The sequence below is a fragment of the Rhipicephalus microplus genome, unplaced genomic scaffold (assembly GCF_043290135.1).
Source record: "Rhipicephalus microplus isolate Deutch F79 unplaced genomic scaffold, USDA_Rmic scaffold_406, whole genome shotgun sequence".
Lineage (NCBI taxonomy): Eukaryota > Metazoa > Arthropoda > Arachnida > Ixodida > Ixodidae > Rhipicephalus > Rhipicephalus microplus.
Window position 1 is genome coordinate 62,501 of NW_027464970.1, and position 15,000 is coordinate 77,500.

The 15,000-nt window shown below is 61.9% G+C and overlaps 1 non-coding gene across 1 annotated transcript; it reads right to left on the minus strand.

Annotated features, from left to right (window-relative positions):
- Window positions 1-1,031: 1,031 nt before the first annotated feature.
- On the minus strand, window positions 1,032-2,846 carry LOC142794368 (small subunit ribosomal RNA). The gene has a single exon (XR_012892285.1). It is a non-coding gene; the product is annotated as a small subunit ribosomal RNA (ribosomal RNA).
- Window positions 2,847-15,000: the final 12,154 nt, after the last annotated feature.

Sequence of the window (15,000 nt, forward strand, 5' to 3'; positions counted from 1 at the left end):
ACGAGCCTACTCGAGGCGGAAGAACGAAGCCAGCAAGGGCCTGGCCGCAAGTGCGTTCAATTGTCGGGACGTCCAAGTCCCTCGTTCTTCCGTGCTTCCTCTTTCGGCAAGTCGTTGCGGCACCTTCCCAAAGCGCGCAGACCCGCTAATCGCGACGAGCGCGACGTGGCCGTGCCGCCTTTCCCTCGGCAGCAAGCAAAACGCCTGGCAACGTCGACGCTCCCCTAACCGCGATCTCGCACCGTGTTTCGTGTGGCGAATTCAAAAGCCGGCCGGCGCTGCTGCAACCATTACGGTCGGTACGCATACGCCGCGGAGGGCGGGACGGTCATCGGAGCGTGCGGTTCCTCCATCGAGTACTGCGCACCTCGGCCGTCGCATCGCCGTGCCATGACCGGCCGCGCGTCAACGCGAACCGGTGCCAGCGAGATCCCTCGCCTGCAAGAACCGACCGGCAGCCTCCGTCACCCGAGGACGCGGAGGCGCTTGCCGCGGACGGCGGGACGGTATGCACTGGTGCACAGCGGACCCGTCACATCGCCAGTTCCTTGACCGACCGCCGACGCTTGTGCCGTTCCTCTCGTACTTGGCAGTCGCCGCGCGATTGTCGGGTCTCGTTCTTGCACGCTCGAACGGTCGGGAGGGCACTCGGCTGGCGTTTCGGGAACGCGCAGCCTCGCCTTCTACCGACGTAACCACGACTCGCCGTTCGCGCTCCGCCGCTCCTGTTTACAGTACTAGGCGGTCCCGCAGCGGTCGGGTCGCGCATTTCGAGCGCTTCGAGCCACGGTGCAGTGGCGGGTCGAAAGCCGACCTATGAGTGCGTTGCGCCGTTTGTACCCGCGTCCGCCACCTGGCCGACCGTCCAAGGTCGCGGTGTTGGCGTCCGCTGGGCGCAACAATTTGTCACGGGGTGCCGCTCCACATTCAGGCAGCCCCGTGGGGAAAAGCCGACCCCGCGTCCAAACGGGGTCAGCGGCAGAAAGTGTCGGGCGCAGACGCAGCTGAGGCGCTCACCCTTCACAATCCGTTAATGATCCTTCCGCAGGTTCACCTACGGAAACCTTGTTACGACTTTTACTTCCTCTAAATGATCAAGTTTGGTCATCTTTCCAACAGACCGGCGCAACCGAAAGGCCGCGCCGGACATCGGTCCGAAGACCTCACTAAATCATTCAATCGGTAGTAGCGACGGGCGGTGTGTACAAAGGGCAGGGACGTAATCAACGCGAGCTTATGACTCGCGCTTACTGGGAATTCCTCGTTCAAGGGGAACAATTGCAAGCCCCTATCCCAATCACGAAAGAAGTTCCACGGGTTACCCAGTCTTTTCAGACAGGGATAAAGACACGCTGCTTCCTTCAGTGTAGCGCGCGTGCGGCCCCGGACATCTAAGGGCATCACAGACCTGTTATTGCTCTGTTTCGTGCGGCTAGGAGCCGCTTGTCCCTCTAAGAAGGTTGTAAGGTGCTGGGAACCCCGCACCTATTTAATAGGCTAGAGTCTCGTTCGTTATCGGAATTAACCAGACAAATCGCTCCACCAACTAAGAACGGCCATGCACCACCATCCACCGAATCAAGAAAGAGCTCTCAATCTGTCAATCCTCCCAGTGTCCGGGCCGGGTAAGTTTTCCCGTGTTGAGTCAAATTAAGCCGCAGGCTCCACTCCTGGTGGTGCCCTTCCGTCAATTCCTTTAAGTTTCAGCTTTGCAACCATACTTCCCCCGGAACCCAAATACTTTGGTTTCCCGGAAGCTGCCCGCCGAGTCATTTGAGTAACTCAGGCGGATCGCTGGTTGGCATCGTTTATGGTCAGAACTAGGGCGGTATCTGATCGCCTTCGAACCTCTGACTTTCGTTCTTGATCAATGAAAACATTCTTGGCAAATGCTTTCGCAGTAGTTCGTCTTGCGACGGTCCAAGAATTTCACCTCTAGCGCCGCAATACGAATGCCCCCGTCCGTCCCTCTTAATCATTACCTCGTATTCCAAAAACCAACAGAACAGAAACGAGGTCTTGTTCTATTATTCCATGCAAGTTTATTCAGGCGACTCGCCTGCGTTGAGCACTCTAATTTTTTCAAAGTAAAAGCACCGGCCATCTCGAGGCACACAATGAAGTGCACCAAGAAAGAACCGGCATGATGTTCAGTCCGAGCCGTCGCATCGGGTAGATGCACTACTCGTCTGGAACTGAGATCCAACTACGAGCTTTTTAACCGCAGCAGCTTTAGTATACGCTATTGGAGCTGGAATTACCGCGGCTGCTGGCACCAGACTTGCCCTCCAATTGATCCTCGTTAAAGGATTTAGAGTGTACTCATTTCAATTACGGGGCCTCAAAAGAGTCCCGTATTGTTATTTTTCGTCACTACCTCCCCGTGCCGGGAGTGGGTAATTTGCGCGCCTGCTGCCTTCCTTGGATGTGGTAGCCGTTTCTCAGGCTCCCTCTCCGGAATCGAACCCTGATTCTCCGTTACCCGTAACAACCATGGTAAGCAAGTAACCTACCATCGAAAGTTGATAAGGCAGACACTTGAAAGAAACGTCGCCGGCTCGTGGCCATGCGATCAGCACAAAGTTATCCAGAGTCACCACACAATACGGGCCGAAACCCGATCGATCTTGGTCTAATAAAAGCACCCGTTACCCAAAGGGCTCCAGGCTCACTGCATGTATTAGCTCTAGAATTGCCACAGTTATCCAAGTAGGAAGAAACGATCTAAGGAACCATAACTGATTTAATGAGCCATTCGCGGTTTCGCCTTATTTCGGCATGTACTTAGACATGCATGGCTTAATCTTTGAGACAAGCATATGATTACTGGCAGGATCAACCAGGTAATCGTTCGACTGCGCGTCCGTCCTCGCCTTCGGCGGGCCGGACGCAGTCTGTGTGCGGCGGAGGCCACCTTCAGGCGCCCCAACACGCTTATTTTGCACTCCGAGATGACGGCGTTCGAGCTCGCTACGGCACAACCTTCCCTAAAGACGAGTGGGAGCCGTGCGGCAAGAAGCACGTTCATGCTCGCTCTTTTTCGTTGCATCGACTCGGTCGCGCCGTGCGGGTTGCCCAAGCCCGCTGCACTGTCGGTGGACCGGCCGGAACTAGCAACGGAGCCGAGACTGCAAAGCCGCCAGACGACGGGTCACGCCCGCGTCTTCGGCGCTTTCGCATCTGAATCGCCCGAGGACGACACGGAACACACCTCGATATCGTGGTAAAACGGCACCGTCCGACAACCAGCCCCTAACGCATCAAGCGGATGAGGCTGCAGACGACTGCCGTGGATTCCCCTGGAGCAGACCCGAGGACACGCTTGACGAGGCCGAAGCCCGCCGCATATCAGACACCCGGTCGCTTTCGCGTACGCCGCTCACGAGAACCCCCACATAATAGCAGCGATAAGTACCCAGACCTCCTTGGGCACTAATACGAGCGTACTCGAGAAAATTTCACCGCGGGTGTGCCCCGAAACGTGTGGCACGTTGAGCGTGCCACAAGTCTACGTCGCTCTCAAACCGGCCGAGGTCGTAGAATTTGCGACCCTACTCACGAAATTCCCACCGAGGATACGGCCGCAAACGTACCGCACCTTGGGTAGGCCACGAGTTTGTGCAACACTACGCTGACGGCACAGCACCGAGGTCGTGCGCGCACGCACGGGAAAATTCCGCCGCGGTTTCTGCCGAAAACGTGAGGCACCACGACTCTCCGCAAGTTCGCGTCGACTGCGAAAGACCGAAGTCGTGAACGACGTGTCCGCTACTCGCCGCCGACACGCTGGACACCAAACGTACAACGACTCGACGGCGTCGTAGAGGCCCACGACGCGGTTTTCCTTAACGACGTCTCGGCGTGGCACCGACAGGTTAGAACGGCCGACCAACGTTCCCTGTCCGCCGTTCGGCTCAGTCGAAGGGCTCGGCGACTTCGGCAACGCTGCGAAGCCGCACGGTGACGCACGCCATGTCCCCATTTTTTTTTTTTTTCTTTCTGCGTCTGCCGGGGTGCCCCTATAATAGCAGCGATAAGCACCCAGACCGCCGTGGGTCGCTCGCCCCGGCTGACGTGGTTTTTCGTACTCCTGCGGCGGTCGCCGTCAAGCACGTCCAAATACGCTACTTTCGTGGGCGCATTCACGCTCTTTCGCTTCGCCGGAGTGCCAGCACTCACTCTGCCAAAAACGGCGAACATCCGAGCGGCGGTTCCCACTTTTGCGTCGGCGTCGCAAACCCCGCCCCGGCAGACGAGGTTTGCCGTACTCGTGCGACGGTGGCCGGCGGGCACGTCGAAAGACGCCGATATCGTGCGCGAATTGGCGCACCTTGGCTTCACCGGAGTGCCGCCACTGACTCCTCCAAAAACGGCGAAGATCCGAGCGGCGCTTCCCACTTTCGCATCGGCGTCCCGAACTCCGCCCCGGCTGACGCGGTTTACCGTACTCGTGCGACGGTCGCCGGCGAGCACGTGGAAAGACGCCGATATCGTGCCCGAATCGGCTCCGTTCGGCTTCGCCGGAGTGCCAGCACTGGCTCGGCGAAAGACGACGAACATCCGAGCGACGGTTCTCACTATTGCGTACGCGTCGCAAACCCCGCCCCGGCAGACGCACTTTGCCGTACTCGTGCGACGGTCGCCGGCGAGCACGTAGAAAGACGCCGATATCGTGCCGGAATCGGCCCCGTTTGGCTTCGCCGGAGTGCCAGCACTCACTCGGCCACAAACGGCGAACATCCGAGCGGCGGTTCCCACTTAGCCGTCGGCGTCCCGAACTCCGCCCCGGCAGACGCGGTTGCCGAGCTCGTGCGACTAGCGACCGCGAAGCCGTCTCGCGACGCCGCTTTCGTGCGCGGCTCCCACTGCGACCTGGGTCACCCGAGGTCGACGAGCAAGAAAGAATGTCGAAAAAAATTTTTTTTTTTTTTTGCGTCTGCCGGGGTGCCCCTATAATAGCAGCGATAAGCACCCAGACCGCCATGGGTCGCTCGCCCCGGCTGACGTGGTTTTTCGTTTTCCTGCGGTGGTCGTCGTCAAGCACGTCCAAACACGCCACTTTCGTGGGCGCATTCGCGCTCTTTCGCTTCGCCGGAGTGCCAGCACTCACTCTGCCAAAAACGGCGAACATCCTAGTGGCGGTTCCCACTTTTGCGTCGGCGTCGCCAACCCCGCCCCGGCATACGCGGTTTGCCGTACTCGTGCGGCGGTGGCCGGCGGGCACGTCGAAAGACACCGATATCGTGCGCGAGTCGATGCTTCTTGGTCTCGCAGGAGGGCCGCCACTCACTCCTGCAAAAACGGCGAAGATCCGAGCGGCGCTTCCCACTTTTTCGTCGGCATCGCAAACCTCGCCCCGGCAGACGCGCTTTGCCGTACTCGTGCGACGGTCGCCGGCGAGCACGTCGAAATACGCCGATATCGTGCCCGAATCGGCCCCGTTTCGCTTCGCCGGAGTGCCAGCACTCACTCGGCCAAAAACGGCGAACATCCGAGCAGCGGTACCCACTTAGCCGTCGGCATCCCGAACTCCGCGCCGGCTGACGCGGTTGCCGAGCTCGTGCGACTAGCGACCGCGAACGCGTCTCGCGACGCCGCTTTCGTGCGCGGCTCCCATTGCGACCTGGGTTACCCGAGCTCGACCAGCAAAAAAGAAGGTCGAAAAAAAATTTTTTTTTTCTGCGTCTGCCGGGGTGCCCCTATAATAGCAGCGATAAGCACCCAGACCGCCGTGGGTCGCTCGCCCCGGCTGACGTGGTTTTTCGTACTCCTGCAGCGGTCGCCGTCAAGCACGTCCAAATACGCCACTTTCGTGGGCGCTTTCGCGCTCTTTCGCGTCGCCGGTGTGCCAGCACTCACTCTGCCAAAAACGGCGAACATCCTAGTGGCGGTTCCCACTTTTGCGTCGGCGTCGCCAACCCCGCCCCGGCATACGCGGTTTGCCGTACTCGTGCGGCGGTGGCCGGCGGGCACGTCGAAAGACACCGATATCGTGCGCGAGTCGATGCTTCTTGGTCTCGCAGGAGGGCCGCCACTCACTCCTGCAAAAACGGCGAAGATCCGAGCGGCGCTTCCCACTTTTTCGTCGGCATCGCAAACCTCGCCCCGGCAGACGCGCTTTGCCGTACTCGTGCGACGGTCGCCGGCGAGCACGTCGAAATACGCCGATATCGTGCCCGAATCGGCCCCGTTTCGCTTCGCCGGAGTGCCAGCACTCACTCGGCCAAAAACGGCGAACATCCGAGCAGCGGTACCCACTTAGCCGTCGGCATCCCGAACTCCGCGCCGGCTGACGCGGTTGCCGAGCTCGTGCGACTAGCGACCGCGAACGCGTCTCGCGACGCCGCTTTCGTGCGCGGCTCCCATTGCGACCTGGGTTACCCGAGCTCGACCAGCAAAAAAGAAGGTCGAAAAAAAATTTTTTTTTTCTGCGTCTGCCGGGGTGCCCCTATAATAGCAGCGATAAGCACCCAGACCGCCGTGGGTCGCTCGCCCCGGCTGACGTGGTTTTTCGTACTCCTGCAGCGGTCGCCGTCAAGCACGTCCAAATACGCCACTTTCGTGGGCGCTTTCGCGCTCTTTCGCGTCGCCGGTGTGCCAGCACTCACTCTGCCAAAAACGGCCAACATCCGAGCGGCGGTTCCCACTTTTGCGTCGGCGTCGTAAACCCCGCCCCGGCAGACGCGGTTTGCCCTACTCGTTCGACGGTCGCCGGCGAGCGCGTCGAAAGACGCCGATATCGTGCGCTAATTGGCGCTCCTTGGCTTCTCCGGAGTGCCGCCACTCACTCCTCCAAAAACGGCGAAGATCCGAGCGGCGTTCTCCACTTTCGCATCGGCGTCCCGAACTCCGCCCGGGCTGACGCGGTTTACCGTACTCGTGCGACGGTCGCCGCCGGGCACGTCGAAAGACGCCGATATCGTGCCGTAATCGGCCCCGTTTGGCTTCGCCCGAGTGCCAGCACTCACTCGGCCAAAAACGGCGAACATCCGAGCAGCGTTTCCCACTTTCGCATCGGCGTCCCGAAGCCCGCCCCGGCAGACGCGGTTTGCCCTACTCGAGCGACGGTCGCCGGCGATCACGTCGAAAGGCGCCGAATTCGTGCACGAATCGATGCTTCTTGGTCTCGCAGGAGGGCCGCCACTCACTCCTGCAAAAACGGCGAAGATCCGAGTTGCGCTTCCCACTTTTTCGTCGGCGTCCCGAACTACGCCCCGGCTGACGCGGTTTACCGTACTCGTGCGACGGTCGCCGGCGGGCACTTCAAAATACGCCGATTTCGTGGGCGCATTCACGCTGTTTCGCTTCCCCGGAGTGCCAACACTCACTCTGCCGAAAGCGGCGATCATCCGAGCGGCGGTTCCCACTTTTGCGTCGGCTTCGCAAACGGCGCCCCGGCAGACGCGCTCGTGCGACGTACTCGTGCGACGGTCGCCGGCGAGCACGTCGAAAGACGCCGATATCGTGCTCGAATCGACCCCGTTTCGCTTCGCCGGAGTGCTGCCAGTCACGGCGCAGAAAACGGCGAACAAGTGTTTTTTTTTTTTTTCCTAGAATTTGTGTTATAGAAGGCACATTTGATATCGGACGATAATTTTCAACTTTATCACGCGCACCGATTTTCGTGTAGAGGTTTGCAAGTTTATGGGAATTTCTCCACTTGGAATAATGCGATTTAGTAGTACTACGAGAACTTCATGGATGTACTCAAGGGTACGGGGCAAGTCAGTTACGTCAACACCTGCAGATTTTTTACACTTCAAACTGAAAATTGTTGGTTGTGAGTCCTCGTGTGATATTAAAGGCCGATTCGCTAACACATAGAACAAAGAAAGAAAGGAAGAAAAAACGCCCGCGCTCGCTCAAGAAACCTGGGTTCGCAACAAGTGGCAACAACAAGCAACCGAGCGAGTGCGCCAAAACCCGTGGCGGCCGAACAAACGCGAAGTCCCAACCGCGTCAGCCGGGGCGGCACGGGACAGGAAAAATCACTTCAGCCGGGGCGGCGGGGCACCGAATAAACCTCGTCACCTCGTCGCAGGATAAAAGAGGAAACAAAAAGTCTAAACAGCGTCTGCTGGAGCGAATGCGTAATAAAACAACAACAACAACAAAAAAAAAACACCCGCGCTCAAGAAGTCTGCAATCCTCACAAAAGGCGACTGTGACCGAGCAGCGTCAGCCGGGGCCGTGCGGAAACGGAAAAACCGCGACTACCGGGGCGTCGAGGCACCGAAAAATCCACTTCAGCCGCGGCGAAAAAAAAAAACAAAAAGAAAGACGGAGGGGGGGGGGGGGAACCACGTCTGCCGGGGCGAAGGAAAAAAAAAAACGCGTCTGCCGGGGCGAGCCCGGGTGCGGCACCACCGGGAAAACTGTGGCAAACAGACATGGCGATCGAGTGAGTGGGCCGCCAGCCAGGCTCAGCCAAAAAGTGCAAAGTCCGAACTGCGTCAGCCGGGGCGGCAAAAACCGCGTCAGCCGGGGCGGCGCAAAAAACCGCGTCTGCCGGGGCGGCACGAAACCGCGTCAGCCGGGGCGGGGCGAAAACTGCGTCAGCCGGGGCGAAAAGAAAAAAAAAAAACGCGTCTGCCGGGGCAAGCCCGGGTGCGGCACCACCGGGAAAACTGTGGCAAACAGACATGGCGATCGAGTGAGTGGGCCGCCAGCCAGGCACAGCCGAAAAGTGCAAAGTCCGAACCGTGTCAGCCGGGGCGACGCAAAAACCGCGTCAGCCGGGGCGGCGCGAAAACCGCGTCAGCCGGGGCGGCACGAAACCGCGTCAGCCGGGGCGGCGCGAAAACTGCGTCAGCCGGGGCGGCGCGAAAACCTCGTCAGCCGGGGCGAGCGAAAAGGGGGGGGGGGAACCACGTCTGCCGGGGCGAAAGAAAAAAAAAACGCGTCTGCCGGGGCGAGCCCGGGTGCGGCACCACCGGGAAGACTGTGGCAAACAGACATGGCGATCGAGTGAGTGGGCCGCCAGCCAGGCTCAGCCCAAAAAGTGCCAAGTCCGAACTGCGTCAGCCGGGGCGGCAAAAACCGCGTCAGCCGGGGCGGCGCGAAAACCGCGTCTGCCGGGGCGGCGCGAAAACTGCGTCAGCCGGGGCGAGCCCGGGTGCGGCACCACCGGGAAAACTGTGGCTAACAGACATGGCGATCGAGTGAGTGGGCCACCAGCCAGGCTCAGCCAAAAAGTGCCAAGTCCGAACTGCGTCAGCCGGGGCGGCAAAAACCGCGTCAGCCGGGGCGGCGCAAAAAAACCGCGTCTGCCGGGGCGGCACGAAACCGCGTCAGCCGGGGCGGCGCGAAAACTGCGTCAGCCGGGGCGAAAGAAAAAAAAAAACGCGTCTGCCGGGGCGAGCCCGGGTGCGGCACCACCGGGAAAACTGTGGCAAACAGACATGGCGATCGAGTGAGTGGGCCGCCAGCCAGGCACAGCCGAAAAGTGCTAAGTCCGAACTGCGTCTGCCGGGGCGGCACGAAACCGCGTCAGCCGGGGCGGCGCGAAAACCGCGTCTGCCGGGGCGGCACGAAACCGCGTCAGCCGGGGCGGCGCGAAAACTGCGTCAGCCGGGGCGAGCCCGGGTGCGGCACCACCGGGAAAACTGTGGCAAACAGACATGGCGATCGAGTGAGTGGGCCGCCAGCCAGGCACAGCCGAAAAGTGCTAAGTCCGAACTGCGTCTGCCGGGGCGGCACGAAACCGCGTCAGCCGGGGCGGCGCGAAAACCGCGTCTGCCGGGGCGGCACGAAACCGCGTCAGCCGGGGCGGCGCGAAAACTGCGTCAGCCGGGGCGAGCCCGGGTGCGGCACCACCGGGAAAACTGTGGCAAACAGACATGGCGATCGAGTGAGTGGGCCGCCAGCCAGGCACAGCCGAAAAGTGCTAAGTCCGAACTGCGTCAGCCGGGGCGGCAAAAACCGCGTCAGCCGGGGCGGCGCAAAAAACCGCGTCTGCCGGGGCGGCACGAAACCGCGTCAGCCGGGGCGGCGCGAAAACTGCGTCAGCCGGGGCGAAAGAAAAAAAAAAAAACGCGTCTGCCGGGGCGAGCCCGGGTGCGGCACCACCGGGAAAACTGTGGCAAACAGACATGGCGATCGAGTGAGTGGGCCGCCAGCCAGGCACAGCCGAAAAGTGCTAAGTCCGAACTGCGTCTGCCGGGGCGGCACGAAACCGCGTCAGCCGGGGCGGCGCGAAAACCGCGTCTGCCGGGGCGGCACGAAACCGCGTCAGCCGGGGCGGCGCGAAAACTGCGTCAGCCGGGGCGAGCCCGGGTGCGGCACCACCGGGAAAACTGTGGCAAACAGACATGGCGATCGAGTGAGTGGGCCGCCAGCCAGGCACAGCCGAAAAGTGCTAAGTCCGAACTGCGTCTGCCGGGGCGGCACGAAACCGCGTCAGCCGGGGCGGCGCGAAAACCGCGTCTGCCGGGGCGGCGCGAAAACTGCGTCAGCCGGGGCGAGCCCGGGTGCGGCACCACCGGGAAAACTGTGGCAAACAGACATGGCGATCGAGTGAGTGGGCCGCCAGCCAGGCACAGCCGAAAAGTGCAAAGTCCGAACCGTGTCAGCCGGGGCGACGCAAAAACCGCGTCAGCCGGGGCGGCGCGAAAACCGCGTCAGCCGGGGCGGCACGAAACCGCGTCAGCCGGGGCGGCGCGAAAACTGCGTCAGCCGGGGCGGCGCGAAAACCTCGTCAGCCGGGGCGAGCGAAAAGGGGGGGGGGGGGGGAACCACGTCTGCCGGGGCGAAAGAAAAAAAAAACGCGTCTGCCGGGGCGAGCCCGGGTGCGGCACCACCGGGAAGACTGTGGCAAACAGACATGGCGATCGAGTGAGTGGGCCGCCAGCCAGGCTCAGCCCAAAAAGTGCCAAGTCCGAACTGCGTCAGCCGGGGCGGCAAAAACCGCGTCAGCCGGGGCGGCGCGAAAACCGCGTCTGCCGGGGCGGCGCGAAAACTGCGTCAGCCGGGGCGAGCCCGGGTGCGGCACCACCGGGAAAACTGTGGCTAACAGACATGGCGATCGAGTGAGTGGGCCACCAGCCAGGCTCAGCCAAAAAGTGCCAAGTCCGAACTGCGTCAGCCGGGGCGGCAAAAACCGCGTCAGCCGGGGCGGCGCAAAAAAACCGCGTCTGCCGGGGCGGCACGAAACCGCGTCAGCCGGGGCGGCGCGAAAACTGCGTCAGCCGGGGCGAAAGAAAAAAAAAACGCGTCTGCCGGGGCGAGCCCGGGTGCGGCACCACCGGGAAAACTGTGGCAAACAGACATGGCGATCGAGTGAGTGGGCCGCCAGCCAGGCACAGCCGAAAAGTGCTAAGTCCGAACTGCGTCTGCCGGGGCGGCACGAAACCGCGTCAGCCGGGGCGGCGCGAAAACCGCGTCTGCCGGGGCGGCACGAAACCGCGTCAGCCGGGGCGGCGCGAAAACTGCGTCAGCCGGGGCGAGCCCGGGTGCGGCACCACCGGGAAAACTGTGGCAAACAGACATGGCGATCGAGTGAGTGGGCCGCCAGCCAGGCACAGCCGAAAAGTGCTAAGTCCGAACTGCGTCTGCCGGGGCGGCACGAAACCGCGTCAGCCGGGGCGGCGCGAAAACCGCGTCTGCCGGGGCGGCACGAAACCGCGTCAGCCGGGGCGGCGCGAAAACTGCGTCAGCCGGGGCGAGCCCGGGTGCGGCACCACCGGGAAAACTGTGGCAAACAGACATGGCGATCGAGTGAGTGGGCCGCCAGCCAGGCACAGCCGAAAAGTGCTAAGTCCGAACTGCGTCAGCCGGGGCGGCAAAAACCGCGTCAGCCGGGGCGGCGCAAAAAACCGCGTCTGCCGGGGCGGCACGAAACCGCGTCAGCCGGGGCGGCGCGAAAACTGCGTCAGCCGGGGCGAAAGAAAAAAAAAACGCGTCTGCCGGGGCGAGCCCGGGTGCGGCACCACCGGGAAAACTGTGGCAAACAGACATGGCGATCGAGTGAGTGGGCCGCCAGCCAGGCACAGCCGAAAAGTGCTAAGTCCGAACTGCGTCTGCCGGGGCGGCACGAAACCGCGTCAGCCGGGGCGGCGCGAAAACCGCGTCTGCCGGGGCGGCACGAAACCGCGTCAGCCGGGGCGGCGCGAAAACTGCGTCAGCCGGGGCGAGCCCGGGTGCGGCACCACCGGGAAAACTGTGGCAAACAGACATGGCGATTGAGTGAGTGGGCCGCCAGCCAGGCACAGCCGAAAAGTGCTAAGTCCGAACTGCGTCTGCCGGGGCGGCACGAAACCGCGTCAGCCGGGGCGGCGCGAAAACCGCGTCTGCCGGGGCGGCACGAAACCGCGTCAGCCGGGGCGGCGCGAAAACTGCGTCAGCCGGGGCGAGCCCGGGTGCGGCACCACCGGGAAAACTGTGGCAAACAGACATGGCGATCGAGTGAGTGGGCCGCCAGCCAGGCACAGCCGAAAAGTGCTAAGTCCGAACTGCGTCTGCCGGGGCGGCACGAAACCGCGTCAGCCGGGGCGGCGCGAAAACCGCGTCTGCCGGGGCGGCACGAAACCGCGTCAGCCGGGGCGGCGCGAAAACTGCGTCAGCCGGGGCGAGCCCGGGTGCGGCACCACCGGGAAAACTGTGGCAAACAGACATGGCGATCGAGTGAGTGGGCCGCCAGCCAGGCACAGCCGAAAAGTGCAAAGTCCGAACCGTGTCAGCCGGGGCGACGCAAAAACCGCGTCAGCCGGGGCGGCGCGAAAACCGCGTCTGCCGGGGCGGCACGAAACCGCGTCAGCCGGGGCGGCGCGAAAACTGCGTCAGCCGGGGCGAGCCCGGGTGCGGCACCACCGGGAAAACTGTGGCAAACAGACATGGCGATCGAGTGAGTGGGCCGCCAGCCAGGCACAGCCGAAAAGTGCTAAGTCCGAACTGCGTCAGCCGGGGCGGCAAAAACCGCGTCAGCCGGGGCGGCGCAAAAACCGCGTCTGCCGGGGCGAAATAAAAAAAAAAAACAAAGAAAAAAGCCCGCGCTTAATCAAAAGAAAACAAAGAAAAAAGCTTGCGCTTAATCAAAAGAAAACAAACAAAAAAAGTTCGCGCTTAAGCCTGGCGGTGGAACCACCGGGGCAAACAGACCTGGCGATCGAGTGAGTGGGCCGCCAGCCGGGGTGAGCCAAAAAGTGCAAAGTCCGAACCGCGTCAGCCGGGGCGGCGCGAAAACCGCGTCTGCCGGGGCGGCACGAAACCGCGTCAGCCGGGGCGGCGCGAAAACTGCGTCAGCCGGGGCGAGCCCGGGTGCGGCACCACCGGGAAAACTGTGGCAAACAGACATGGCGATCGAGTGAGTGGGCCGCCAGCCAGGCACAGCCGAAAAGTGCTAAGTCCGAACTGCGTCTGCCGGGGCGGCACGAAACCGCGTCAGCCGGGGCGGCGCGAAAACCGCGTCTGCCGGGGCGGCACGAAACCGCGTCAGCCGGGGCGGCGCGAAAACTGCGTCAGCCGGGGCGAGCCCGGGTGCGGCACCACCGGGAAAACTGTGGCAAACAGACATGGCGATCGAGTGAGTGGGCCGCCAGCCAGGCACAGCCGAAAAGTGCAAAGTCCGAACCGTGTCAGCCGGGGCGACGCAAAAACCGCGTCAGCCGGGGCGGCGCGAAAACCGCGTCTGCCGGGGCGGCACGAAACCGCGTCAGCCGGGGCGGCGCGAAAACTGCGTCAGCCGGGGCGAGCCCGGGTGCGGCACCACCGGGAAAACTGTGGCAAACAGACATGGCGATCGAGTGAGTGGGCCGCCAGCCAGGCACAGCCGAAAAGTGCTAAGTCCGAACTGCGTCAGCCGGGGCGGCAAAAACCGCGTCAGCCGGGGCGGCGCAAAAACCGCGTCTGCCGGGGCGAAATAAAAAAAAAAACAAAGAAAAAAGCCCGCGCTTAATCAAAAGAAAACAAAGAAAAAAGCTTGCGCTTAATCAAAAGAAAACAAACAAAAAAAGTTCGCGCTTAAGCCTGGCGGTGGAACCACCGGGGCAAACAGACCTGGCGATCGAGTGAGTGGGCCGCCAGCCGGGGTGAGCCAAAAAGTGCAAAGTCCGAACCGCGTCAGCCGGGGCGGCGCGAAAACCGCGTCAGCCGGGGCGGCGCGAAAACCGCGTCAGCCGGGGCGGCGCAAAAACCGCGTCAGCCGGGGCGGCGCAAAAACTGCGTCAGCCGGGGCGGCACGGAAAAACGAAAACCGCGTCAGCCGGGGCGACATCAAAATGAGGAAAAAAAAAAAAAAAACTGCCTTAGGACACCTGCGTACACTTTCATGCGTTTGGGCATATCTCTCTGTAACACGCGCGCCCCTCGTTACGCGCGGCACTCTGTTTTCTCCGACACCCATATTTCGGCGGCATGTGGCACGCGCGCCCGTCCCTACGCACGGCACACCGCAGTGCTTTCTCGATATTTTTCTTTTCCTCCAACACCGTCATCTATAGGCTTTTAGTGACCTGTTGCTCGTGGCACAAGTTCGCTTGCTCTGACACCTCTTGCATGCGCACCGTTTTTGCGCACGGTGCTATGCCGCAAAGCACGGCAGTCGCATGCGTTTCTCTCAGGCACCTCTTTTTTGACACAACGCTGTGGTGCTTAGAAACACACGCGCCGCTTTTGCGCACAGAACTCCACCGTACAGCACGGTAGTCACGTTTGTTCCACACGAACAGCAGTGTGCATCGTGCTACGACACTTTGAAAGCTTTTTCTTCCGAGTCTCGACCGCGCTGTTCCTTTCGTACTTGGCGCGATTTTGGGACCAGCTTTGTTTTAAACCCCTACTGCGCGCCGTTCCTTTCGTACTTGGCGCGGTTCAGGGTTTGTTTCGAGCCCTTAGCCGCGCTGTTCCCTCCGTACTTGGCGCGGTTTAGGGTCGAGCTTTGTCTCGAGCCCTCTCCGCGCCGTTCCTTCCGTACTTGGCGCGGTTTAGGGTTTGTTTCGAGCCCTTAGCCGCGCTGTTCCCTCCGTACTTGGCGCGGTTTAGGGTTTGTTTCGAGCCCTTAGCCGC